Source organism: Ursus americanus, chromosome 34, assembly GCF_024610735.1.
Source record: "Ursus americanus isolate L20-20 chromosome 34, mUrsAme1.1.p, whole genome shotgun sequence".
Classification (NCBI taxonomy): Eukaryota; Metazoa; Chordata; class Mammalia; order Carnivora; family Ursidae; genus Ursus; species Ursus americanus.
The window spans coordinates 8,748,170-8,760,658 of NC_142160.1; the positions used below are offsets into that span (position 1 = coordinate 8,748,170).

Here is a 12,489-nt window from a genome sequence, read left to right on the forward strand (position 1 = left end):
AGAATTTTGGATACCATCCTAAGAACAATAGGATGCCATCTAAGAGTGTTAGCAAGAGACGCCCACGGTCTGATTTGGATGTTACATCTATCACCCTGGCTACAGTGTTACAGATGCCTCAAGAGCGACAAGCCTAGAGATGAGAAGCCACTGGGAGGTCACAGCTCCAGGCTGTGGGGCAAGTGACTGGGACAGACATGGGCCAGGCTAGTGGCAGTGAGGATGGGGCTGGAAGGTAAATTTGGGAGGTATTTAGGAAGTGATTACTCTGGTTAATGATTAGGTGTGGGGTGTGAATGTGTGAAGCCAAGGAAAATGCCCAAAGGGGACTCACAAATTTCTAATATAAAAATCATGTCTAATTCCTCTGACTCTTTGCTACTCACAGTGTGGTCCGTAGGCTGGGGTCAGAGAAACGCAGACAATGGACTGAGCCTCTGCATGTGAACAATTTCCTAAGGTGATGATGCACAGGCACATTCAAGCCAGGAAAGCACTTGTCCTTGTAGACGTTGCCCTTGTAATTCCAGCACAGCACACACATCCAGTACACTGCGGAAATGCAGCAAATGAATCTACGTACTCATAATGCCTTATGTATGTGTGTGGAGACACACATTAAGTTTCATGCAAATAAAGTACGTGATATGCAAGTAATCCTAAAGACTGGACCTTTGTAAATTGCCATAAAAGACACTTTGCAAAACGGTCGATTTCCCCATTTTGAAAAAAATACTGACCCCAAGATCTACAGGGTAGGCATTGTATTTTCCAGATAATTATAACCAGAATAACACAGAAAGAGCTGAAATAAAATAGTACATAAGATGATTTTGTGGCTAGGAATGTCTATCTGTGATTGCTGTGAGTGTGTCTGGACCTGTGGCCACACAAAGCTTCTCAGCTGACCAGTAGAGGGTGGATTCACTGTGCGGGTTCCCTTGGATTACTCCTGCCTTGCTCAGTGAAGGACTGCTTGAGAGAAATGAAGACAAGCACAGAAACGGGATGGCCACATGTAGTTTATTAATAGCAGCACAGTCTGCTGGATGGCCTTTCCCGCCCTTTAGTTTTTACTGGAAAATGAGTTAACTAGTAAGTTAATTGAATGCTATGTGGCAAGCATGCACACATCCACAAGTGTGTGTGCGGGGTGGGGGAGGGGGGCGTGTTTCAGCTGATCACACTCAGGAGCTCTTGCGTTTTGGGGGAGGTAGGGGATGGGAGGGGTGTTGAAACCACCCTCCCACTGGTTTCTGGGTCCTCGCTGGCCACCCTGGAACTGTGCCCAGGCTAAGTTGCCGAGATGTGTCTGTCATTTTTGACTGGGTGTGATTATATCAGCCCAGTGACTTGTCAGGTCCCAAAGAAATTAAAAAAGGAAAAGTCCAGATGGTGACATTTGTGGTGAAAAAGAAAAGTGTCTTTTTCAGTCAAGCTGCCTTCCAATTATTTAAATTTATACAGAGTTTATTTATTTATTTGCCATTTTCTGGTCTAAAAAGAGAAAGTTCTAGGCCTGGAAGGGGGTTGCCTCTTGCCCATGGCATGGCTGCCCTTGATCTGCTCATGGCTAGAATGAATGGTGTTACATGGAGTGAAAGGAAGGCATGGAAGCCTGCCAGGAAGCAGCCCCTCCACAGTGTGAAATGACTGTGTCCTGTCTGATTTAAGAGCATCGCCAAACCTTCCCCCACAAAGGTTTAATTTTTTAATGGAATGAAATTCAATGTTTGAATATTTTGAGAATTTGAGGGGGAAATGTATACCTCTTTGCCTCTTTATTGAGTTTGGTACCATGTGAGGCCCTGTAAATGCTATGATTAATATCAAGTAACATTCAATGAAAGCTGAAATGTTCTAGGCACTGAACATAACATAACAACCTGATGACATATGTATCCATTATCATCCCCATTTCTTTCAGATAATAAAAAGAAAATGAAGCTTCAGGAGATCATGTAAATAGCGCAGGGTCACATATTAGCAGGTGGCAGATTGAGAATAAGAACCAGGTCTATCTGATTCCACTGTAACCACCAAACTTTACAGTACGACAAACCCTAGAGCATAGCAAGTGGGACTGAAGAATGAAAGCTGGGTTCTCTGGGGCTATCGGGGGAGGTGGCATCTTGAAGGAATGCACAGGCATTAACCAAATGAAGAAAGGACATAAGCGCAGGAGGTACACATGAACAAAGACTTAAGACATGAATATGAATATGGCTTAATTTGGGAAATACCTATGGTTGGAGCATAGGGGGTGTGTGTGCGTATGTGCGTGTGCACACACGTGTAAAATGAGTTCAGAGAGGCCAGAAGGCAATGCCATGCTGTGAAAGGCATTTGTCTGCTCAACTATGAAGTTTCTCCTTCCCTTAGAGCTGGAAACATTTTAAAGCAAGGATGTTGTGTGGTTAGCAGTACAGTTTTTAAAAGCCACTCTTTAGATAGGTAGAGGATACACTTGATGTTTCTCTCCTATACCCTTCTCCCCCTTATGTCCCCAAGCCTGTAGCCCATACATGGAGGTACAGACCACAAGGAACTGGTTGTTTCAATGTGCCTGGCCCCCAGCACTCTGTCCTTGGCCAATCAGGCTGAGTCCTGCCCTTGACCACAGACATATCCTAACTCTGTTTGATGAACCTTACTCTAGAAAGACAAAACAGCATGGGTATCCTCCTGCTTCTCTCCCAAGAGAGGGCCTAGGTTACAGACAAATTATGAATATTCTGGGAGGCTGTGGCCAAGAGAAGTGAGGGAGCCCTTCTCTCTTCTTTAAGAGGGTCCTGTCTCATCTCCATCCAGCTCAACCCCTGTAGCCGTCCATCTGCATAGAACCCCTGTATACCTCTATTCCAGTTAAACTTAAAAAAAAATAGATTATTTATTTGAGACATAGGGTGAACAAGAGAGAGCACACAAGCAGGGAAAGAGGGAGGGGGAGAAGCAGACTCCCCGCTGAGCAGAAAGCCTGACACGGGACTGGATGCCAGAACCCTGGGATCATGACCTGAGCCAAAGGCAGACACTTAACCGAACAAGCCACCCCGGCACCCCTCAATTTAAACTTTCGGGGCCCAAATTTTGATATTACATCCCTTCCCCTCAATGCCTTACCTCTTTCATTTCTTTTAATTTCTTAGTCCTCTGTCCCTTTACCTCAATCCTGAGCCAAACCCACCTATGAAACTTCTATCTTCTTCTAGAACCTAATGATAGCGGCTCTTCAGTTGACCAAACTCCTAGCCACCACTGGCAACAATACAGAAGGTGGCATACAGTGAAGTCTTTCTATTAACCTAGCTGTGAGTCTTATGTTGATAATTAGAATTATTCAGATTGCATGTAAGACAGACAAGTTCATCTTACTTAAGTGATGATAATTTATCATTGAGATTTATGGAACATTCTTTCTGCAGCATTCCCAACAGTCCCCCAGAGAACTAAATTATCATTCACTGATATTCAAGGGTATAGCATTGGACAATAGAAATCCAGGTTTTCTATAAAGCAAAGTAAAAACCCCTTAACTTAAAAAGATGCTGGATTATTGGTCCTTATAATCATCTCTATGTATCTTCCCTAATCCCATTCTCTGCAGGTCCTAAATCCTTTTTTTTTTTTTAAGATTTTATTTATTTATTTGTCAGAGAGAGAGAAAGAGAGAGAGAAACCACAAGCAAAGAGAGCAGCAGGCACAAGGAGAAGCAGGTTCCCCGTTGAGCAAGCAGCCTGATGCGGGACTTGATCCCACAATCCTGGGATCATGACCTGAGCCTAAGGCAGCCGCTTAACCGACTGAGCCACCCAGGGGTCCCTGCAGGTCCTAAGTCTTAAAATCCTTCAAGTTCATGTCAAGTGGAGTTTCTGACATGGGCATGTTCCATGTGGGATCATCTTAAATAAGACAGGAGACCTGCTGGGGTGAGGATCATGTTATTGGGATATCACTGAAACAAGTGGATCCCTGAGGGTGAAAAAACTGAGGGACAACATACATATTTGGTAGGGTTCACTCCCTCTGGTGAAGATAGTTTCAGGGCAGGGTACTTGAGTAGCTCAGTTGGTTGGTAAGCATCCGATTCTTGACTTCAGTTCAGGTCATGATCTCAGGATCATGGGATCAAGCCCCATGTAGGGCTTTGAGTTGGGCTCCACGCTGAGTGTGCAGCCTGCTTAGGATTCTCTCTCTGCCTCTTCCTCTGCCCCTCCCCCCTGCTCGTGCACTCTCTTAAAAAAAAAAAAAAGATAGTTTCAGGGCAGTGATCTTTCCAAGCCAAACCACTGAGAATCAGGGCATATCAGTGTGTCTCCAAGTCCCTCACCCTTGAATTGTGTTGCCATCAGAATATAATGGTGAACATTCAAACATATCCTAAAGTGATATTCTGGATTACCTTGCAAAAATTTCAAAGTAGGTGTCAAGCACATGCTTTACAGTTCCCACACATTGATGATATAAAAGAATTGTGTCTTAGGTAATTTGTGATGATAGGAAGGGGGGAGAGGATGCTTCCCTTGTCATTTTAAGTTAACAGGACCATTCATAGAGCTTGATATGTATTCCACGACAGTTTGGCCTTGTGTCTGACACCAACTAGAGTAATCTGGAAGGCCAGAGAGGGGCTAGGTAGCTGCTGTGGCAGTGGAATGCAAAGTTGCTGCTGTGTGGGGCTTGACCCACATTTCAGAGACTTAGTGGACACAACACAGGAAAATTTTCCATAGAACACGTGGAGGTCATGTGGGAGAAATAAAACTGTCCTATAGCTGTCTGAAATCCTGCCCAAGTGGGTCACTGAAGGAATGATGGCACCGCCAAAAGAGGACTGTGTGAAGGGGATGGCTAAAAAAAAATCAGAAAAGAAAGACCAAAGAAAGGAAGATACATCACCTGGAAAATGCAATGGATGTTTCCAGTAGGATGTGTGAAGTGTCTCAAAAATATCCCAAAGAGAAAGGATCAACTTTAAACACTGTTCCGAACAGAGAGTGTAAAGCTGTCTTAGCTAACTAACTATCGAGCAAGAATATTCTTCCCTCGGGGCGCCTGGGTGGCATAGCGGTTAAGCTCCTGCCTTCGGCTCAGGGCGTGATCCCGGCGTTATGGTATCGAGCCCCACGTCAGGCTCCTCCGCTATGAGTCTGCTTCTTCCTCTCCCACTCCCCCTGCTTGTGTTCCCTCTCTCGCTGGCTGTCTCTATCTCTGTTGAATAAATAAATAAAATCTTAAAAAAAAAAAAAAAAGAATATTCTTCCCTCATTGCTTTCCTTCTCTTCCTCTGGTTTTTAGCCTTTATGGTGTAAGAACTATGACACTGGATGAGGGAGAAGTAGAGTCAAAAAGTATGAGGAAAGAAAAAAAGGAAGGATCATACGCTTCTTCCCTGTCTTATGGCCTACCAAACCCTAACCTGGAAAGAAAAAATACTTGTGATTTGAATGAAATTCAGTGTTTAATTAATATAAGGAACTGGACAATTCCTAAGCTTAACATTAAAGATCCTAGTATCATCGACCGAGGAAAAATGACCAAGAACACAAATGGAGCCAATGAATCCAAACCACAGTATCCATATAAATAAAAGTTATAGTTGTAGTTGAAAAAAGAGGTGTATAGTTTCGAGGAAGCTGGTTGGTTTGTAAAGATGTGAAAGACATGAACAGTTTACTTACTTAGGGAAAGAATCAGTAGAGGGGGCAAGATCTCTGACTTCAGAGTAGAGATAACTGATGGTGCAAGTCCTTAAAAGAGGCTGGAAAAGGGGGTATCTTTAGGTAAAGGAATTGGTTTTGGAAATGAGGAAAGATATGTCCTCTGAAACTGGGGATAAGTAGCTGAGGACAGACGAGAAAATAATGTAGTTAAATCCAGCGTTTGGTTATAACAGTTGAGGGAGTTACATAGCCAAGACAGCATTCTCAGCTAGCATTGTTGGAGAATCCTCAACACCAGTAGTTAAAGTGGGTCTGGCACCACAGTGTCTAAGGAAAGAATCAGAGCAGTTCATGGAAACATCTTGGGAGGTCTCTCTTTTGCAGCATTCCTGACTCATCCCTCAGTCTCATATGTGCTTAACCCCCTGGTGGCATCTTTCTTCCCATCCCTTTTTTTTTTTTTAAACATAGCTATGGGATAAAGTGAATTGGGATCCAACAAAGTTTACTAGGTAGACAGGATCCAGAGAAACATGACAATAAGAACTGAGACCTGTGGTGGTCTGTTCGTGTGTTGAGAAGCTTGAGGTCCATCTTGTTTAATGGATGCCATCAGGGAGAGCCCAGACCATGAGTCACAAAAGAAGTGGCCAAGAATATACTGAGGTCAAGAGATTGTTCAGAGTTTATGAGACAGATTAATCTTTCCCCTTTCTATGTCACCTCTAATTTTCAAGAGGCCACCTGTACAGGGAGTAGCAAGTACTGGGAGACTATTGGTTTGACCGAGTCTACTAAGTCAACTACTCATTTTGCCATCATGTTCCTGTGGTCACGGAGGTTAGGTCAATCATTCTTGCTAAATAACCTGACTTCCCAATACCAACCTACTTATGTACTTCAACCTATTCCTTTAAGATCAAATGCAGCCATAGCTGATAGCCGCCAGAGTAGCAAGATGGCAAAATATCTTACTGGAATTAGGACACTCACATTCAATATTTTATTAGTCCTTCTTTTTCTGCCTCTTTGTCCATATTCAATGTTGGCTCTTTTTAGCTAATCAGAGGGCTCACTCTGTAGCACATGCACTTAAGTTGTAGCCTTTTTATCATGGTTATCAGGGCCATTCGTAAATAGCTTGAAAGAACTTGACATTTTACATGCTAAGTCTTCTGGAGCTGATTTACACTAATCCAACCTTTCTGGAGTTCTTGCTATATGAAAAACTCTGTGCTAGGCACAGAGAGACAGAAGAAGATGGATTGGATGAAATGTCTGCTCTCAGGAGCTCACAATATCTCACTGGGGAGGCCAGCATAAATACAACATAGACACTGTTGACACAAGGTAGAAAATACGTGCTAATTTAAGGTAGAGTCCCTCCTTGTGGATGCGAGCTCATCTTTTTAATTTTTCAGATTTGTTTTCCTAAAGGCAGGGGACATGTTCAAATATCCTAGAATTCCATTTTTGGAGTCATAAAATTTGCAGATAACAGGGATAATTCTTACAGTAATTGGATTCTTCCACATTACCAGTATATTTTTTCTAAAGACTCATATATCTTTCGTTATTTAAAAAGTACCTTTCTTAGAGATGAAAATGTGAATGAAGCAGAGATTTGCAAGAGGCTCTTTTGATAGATCAATGTGAACATGCAGTAGATTCCTATCCCTATGATACTTTGCTTAGTGTGTGGTTTAAAATCTGGTTTTATGATCACCAAAGCATCTCTTTGTAAGAAAAGTTGCTGATATGTAAATTCCCCATCCAAATTGCTTTTTGTTGAGCTCCCAGTAAAATTCCCTCTATGCTTTTTGACTGTTGCTGTGTTACATTCCAAGTTCAATGAACTATGACAAGCTGGGACATGTTTATTTAAATGGATTTTGTGGAAATGTAACACTAGCTTTCTAACACCTGTTTGCATCTCCATACAGACTCAACAAAAAGGAAGTGCTATTCTCATGATGAGCATGAGGAATAATATCTCAAATCTTCTACTTCTGATTGATGTAGGACAGGCAAGTTGTCTTTATCTTCTTTGTCATTTATTCATTCAGTTAATCATTCATTCCCCCTCATATATTGGATACTTATGCTATACCAGGCCCTGTAGGTAGACACTGGTTATACGAAGATGACTAATCATGCTGTGGGAGACAAATGTGTATGTTAGTGGAAGAGTTTATTTCTTCCCAAACTACCAGCCATCATGCCCACTGCAGGATTCCAGCTATTCTTTTCCAAATTATTTCTTTTATATTGAACATTTATAGAGAAGTTATCATATTCTCATCATTAAGAGTGTAGATTCTACAGTAAAATATCTAGAGTCAAAGTGGAATAATGCCAATTTTTACTTGTGCTACCCTGGTAAAGTGGCTAAGTTTTCTTATCTATAAAATGGGTATAATAATTATACCTACCTCAAAGGATTTTTGAGAAGACCATCACTGGCAGATAGCAAGAAACATGAGTTGGCTTTTATTTTTTTCTTGAAGAGATGACATAGCATTTTTGTATATTTGACGTATTTTGTGTTTTTCTTGGAAATGGTCAGAATGAGGCAGCTTATCCACCCTCCTTGCCACCCAGCACCTCATTTTGAGTGCCTTTAGACAGATTCCAGGAAGCCTCTTAAACTAGACATGGAGAGAGGGGACCCAGGATAGCAGCAAGAAGTACTAGCAGGGAACAGCAAGGCAACTGGAATCACAGCATATGAGGCGGAACTATTCAAAATATCCCACAAGACCCTCTAGCACAAAACCCTCCCTTTTGAGATGATGAAACAACTGGAGAGGGTAAGACTTACACATGCTCCCCAGGTAATGAGTGACGGAGTTGGGATGCCTAGTTCATTCCACAAATTGAAGATTCAGAGTTGCATAAAGAGGTGGTAGATCTAAATAAGATCATCTCTATGCCACTTTTAGGGCTGGTCCACTTGCCTCATCCTTCTCTACTCTCTATTCTTCCTCGATCTGTAGGTCATATACCACACCTCTGAAGGCTCCTACCTGGGTTAGTTCACATTTTGGTGTCAGTCAAGTGAAACTCTCTGGTGACGTGACTGTTGGTGTAACTTTATGAGTAACCGAGAAATCCAGCTCAGGGCAGACAAATCACTTTGTCTAAAATACAAACATTAGATAGAAAAGAAAACTGACAGTGCCAGAAACTTTACTTACGAATTTTCATTTAATCTTCACAACAACCCTGCGAAGTAGGTGTTATCACCATTGGGAAGCTGTGAGCACTAAGGCACAGAGAAGTGAAGTGACCTATTCAATGTATCATAGTTCGTTAGAACTAAAATTTAAAACTAGGTCTGATTTGACCCCGAGAAAATGTTTCTGCATTCTTGGTCAGTGGGAATAAAAATGTTATCAAATGGAATAATCTCAACTGCATTTAAATAAACTACCTTACATTTAACAGAATAGGAAAAACAAAATCTACCTCGTGTTTATCTGGAGGTAGAGGAAGTATTAGTGACTTTTTCTTTTTTCTAAAAAATACTTTTCAAATTTTCTACAATGGAAATATTTGCTCTTATAATAAAATGACACACAAAAGATGTTATCCTGGAAAAAAAATTAGATCTGTGCAAGTGGCATTGAACTGGGAGTTCAATGGCAGAAATGTAGAGGTTAACTAGTCTTGATTCTCCTTGGGTTCAAAGTGCCCTCATTTACAAATGGAGAAATTTAATTGAATCTAAGAGCACTTTTCTTTTCAAAGCTAAATAAAAGAGAGAAGACAAAAAAGTTCCCATCTGAATTATAATTAAAGCCATATGTTCTTAAAATTTTATCTGTCCCACATTTATACCATATCCAGTCACTAAGCCCCATTTCATCTAAGTGCAAACATTTAATCTTAGTACCAAAGAACGTGCTGTCACCTTGATTTCTCCACCATAATTGTCACAGATGACTCTCCTTTGATTATAATGAAACGAAACATAATATAAAGAGAAAGGTTATGTAGATCCTTCAACAATAACTATAAATTGACTACGTTAAAAAAATCATTTACATGAGTTTGGTTTCTACTTCTTCCAGATACCAGTCATGTGACTTTGACACAGCAATATAATCTCTCAAGGCCTCGATTACCTAATCTGTAATATCTGGAGGTTAGGATGAAGTTTGCCCTGCCCAAATCAGTTACTTAAATCAAATTATTTTACAATTATATACAATTGAAAACTGAGTTTCTTAGTCACCCTAGCCACATTTCAAGTGTCCAATATCCACATGTGGCTAATAGCTAATGGCTACCATACTGTATAGCACAGCTATACATTTCTATCATCACAGGGCATATTATTGGGCAGTATAGGAATGACAAATGCTTAATTTATGGAGCATTTTACAGGTGCCTATGCAAGCCTCATTTGACTGCCTTTTCCAGAGCCCTGAAGAAAAGCAGAATATAGGAACTGAAGCTCAGAGAGGCAAGAGTGACTTCCCAAGATCACAAAGGACTCAAAACAAGGTCTTCTATTAATTCCAAGTCTTTCCTGTATTTTCCACTCCATCATCCTGCCTTCTAAAGCCACCTTCAGGGGCCACAGATGCTCAATAATACATGGATTCTGAGAAACCTTGGGAATGGTTGGCAAATTTAACCAAGCAACAAACAATAGCTATCTTCTTTGTGCATGGCATGGTGGTAGAGGCACCACGGAAGAGAAGATACAACCTCCTTGCACCCCAGCGACTTGTAATCTGGTTCAGAGCACAAGTTTTGTGAATAAATACATAACCCAAACAGTTTTTAACCCAGATTTGAACAGCATACACTGTTAAATATCAAAGAAATGAGGAAAATAAAAGTGGATTCTTTGGATGATCACGTATCAAGATATGGGGAAATCAGGCAGGAAAACTGCTATTTTTCAGTATTATTTGCCTTTTAAAACTGGGTACATATATTACTTTGATTAAGACAAATCATATGAAAGAAGAAAATCATCAGGGGCTTTTATGGCATTATATGTTAGCCTTCTTCTCTGTAAATAAAATCATTCTTTTGAATCAGTCATTTTCTAATTTTTATACTTCGATGTGATTAATTCTCCTTTATGTATTACCCAAGAAAGTCTCAGTCTAACTAAAATACTTCCCACCAGGACTCTCAAATATATATGATATGATACATGCACTTGTTCTTAATTTTAAAAAATCTTTATCACATCTTTCTTGGTATTGACCACTAATGTCCAATTTAGACGCGTAAAGTCAGGGACTATACATAGCACAGAGCAGGCACTTGAACGTTATTCGTTCAATGAATATGTAAATATGTACTCAGATTAACAATGCACCTAGGCGTTGAAGAAGTATTCTGGTGAACAGTGAAGAGAAGTAACAAAACTCAGGAATGGTGGGAAGGAAAAGATTGATGGAACTATGTAGGAGAGCTTGTGATCTTGCTGATAAAACAAGTTTTGCAAATAAAAAGTAGATAACACAAAATAGTTTTAAATCTAGACCTAAACATGATAAAACAGGAATCTATGAACTTCTTGCTTTGTAACATGCTTATTTCTCCCACCTGTACTTTTCTCTTTAGTCTAACCTTCTGACTTTACAAAGAGTGAAATAGCTTATTCCAGACCCCCTTTCTTTTAAGCCTGAAGATTTTCTTCCTGTATCAAGACATTTCACATTACAGTGTAAGGTCATGTGTTACTTTCATTGGGGGAAACAAAGAAGTAAATACCTGGTCCCTGATTTTAAAGGGTTTGCAACCCAACTGGAGTGAGAGGACATGAAAACATTAAACAACAGTATTAGAAGTGCCAAATACACAGTATAGCTGCTGCCTTCTCCAGTCTCACAATCTTTTCCTTGACTAACAAGATCGAAGCTCTGTGTGTGTGTGTGTGTGTGTGTGTGTGTGTGTGTGTGTGTGTGTGTTGTAATACTCCTGTCACATCACAATCAAGAATAGGTCTTTCCTTCATTGAATGCACCCCAAATTTCAAGTTATTATGTGATCAATCAAAATCTCTTCTTTCCTCACCTAAGAGTAAAGAAAGTTGAGATTGGGTCAAGTTGCCTTTTCTCATCAAGGAGAGAAGTGTAAGCGGCCCCAATCCTTGAATAAACATGATATAATCCTGTTCAAAGTTGAGTCTAACCTGTCTTTTAATAAACTTGAGATATTCTTTTTTTCCCAAGAACCTCCATCACAAATTTCCCCCATCCTCACAGGTGTGGGTAAAACATAAAACTATGTTGGCCAAAATGCTTATTTCAAATAAAAAAGGAACAGACAGCTCAAAATATGGAAGGCAAGCACCGGGATAACTACATTTGTAGGAGTTGCTTTGCCATGGCAATCTTAAGACAAGAATTTATCTTAATAACTGGCATTCTCAAATACCTTTGGTTCCAAATTATTGTTCAGCCTCAGAAACTCCATTTGCCTGATGTCAAGTCTCTGTGATTTAAGCCTATAAACTCTCTGGAATCCAGAGCTTTTCAATCCTTCTACCTGCCTGTATGTCCTGGCATGTGTGCATTACTAATAATGAACCAATGGTGTTTCTGCACATCTCTGTAATCCTTCAGTGTAATGGGAAAACCAATCTGAGCCCCGCACTCTAAATCACATTCTGAATATTAACATTTACTTGGTCAAACTTGTTTCTTCCACCTTTTCCTCTTGGAGAAAAAGTAAGCCACCCAACTCAATTATAAATCATTGCACTGTGTAAATACTTTGGAGGTGTCACAAACCAGCTAATATTGACTGGGCCTACCAGAGGGCAAGTAAGTTTTACAACAACAATAACAAAACAAA

General features: G+C 40.5%; 1 long non-coding RNA gene across 1 annotated transcript in view; it reads right to left on the reverse strand.

Moving 5' to 3' along the window:
• The window catches only part of LOC148107169 (uncharacterized), a 362,214-nt gene that overhangs the window by 72,064 nt on the left and 277,661 nt on the right, over positions 1 to 12,489 (reverse strand). The gene's annotated exons all lie outside the window — the stretch shown is intronic.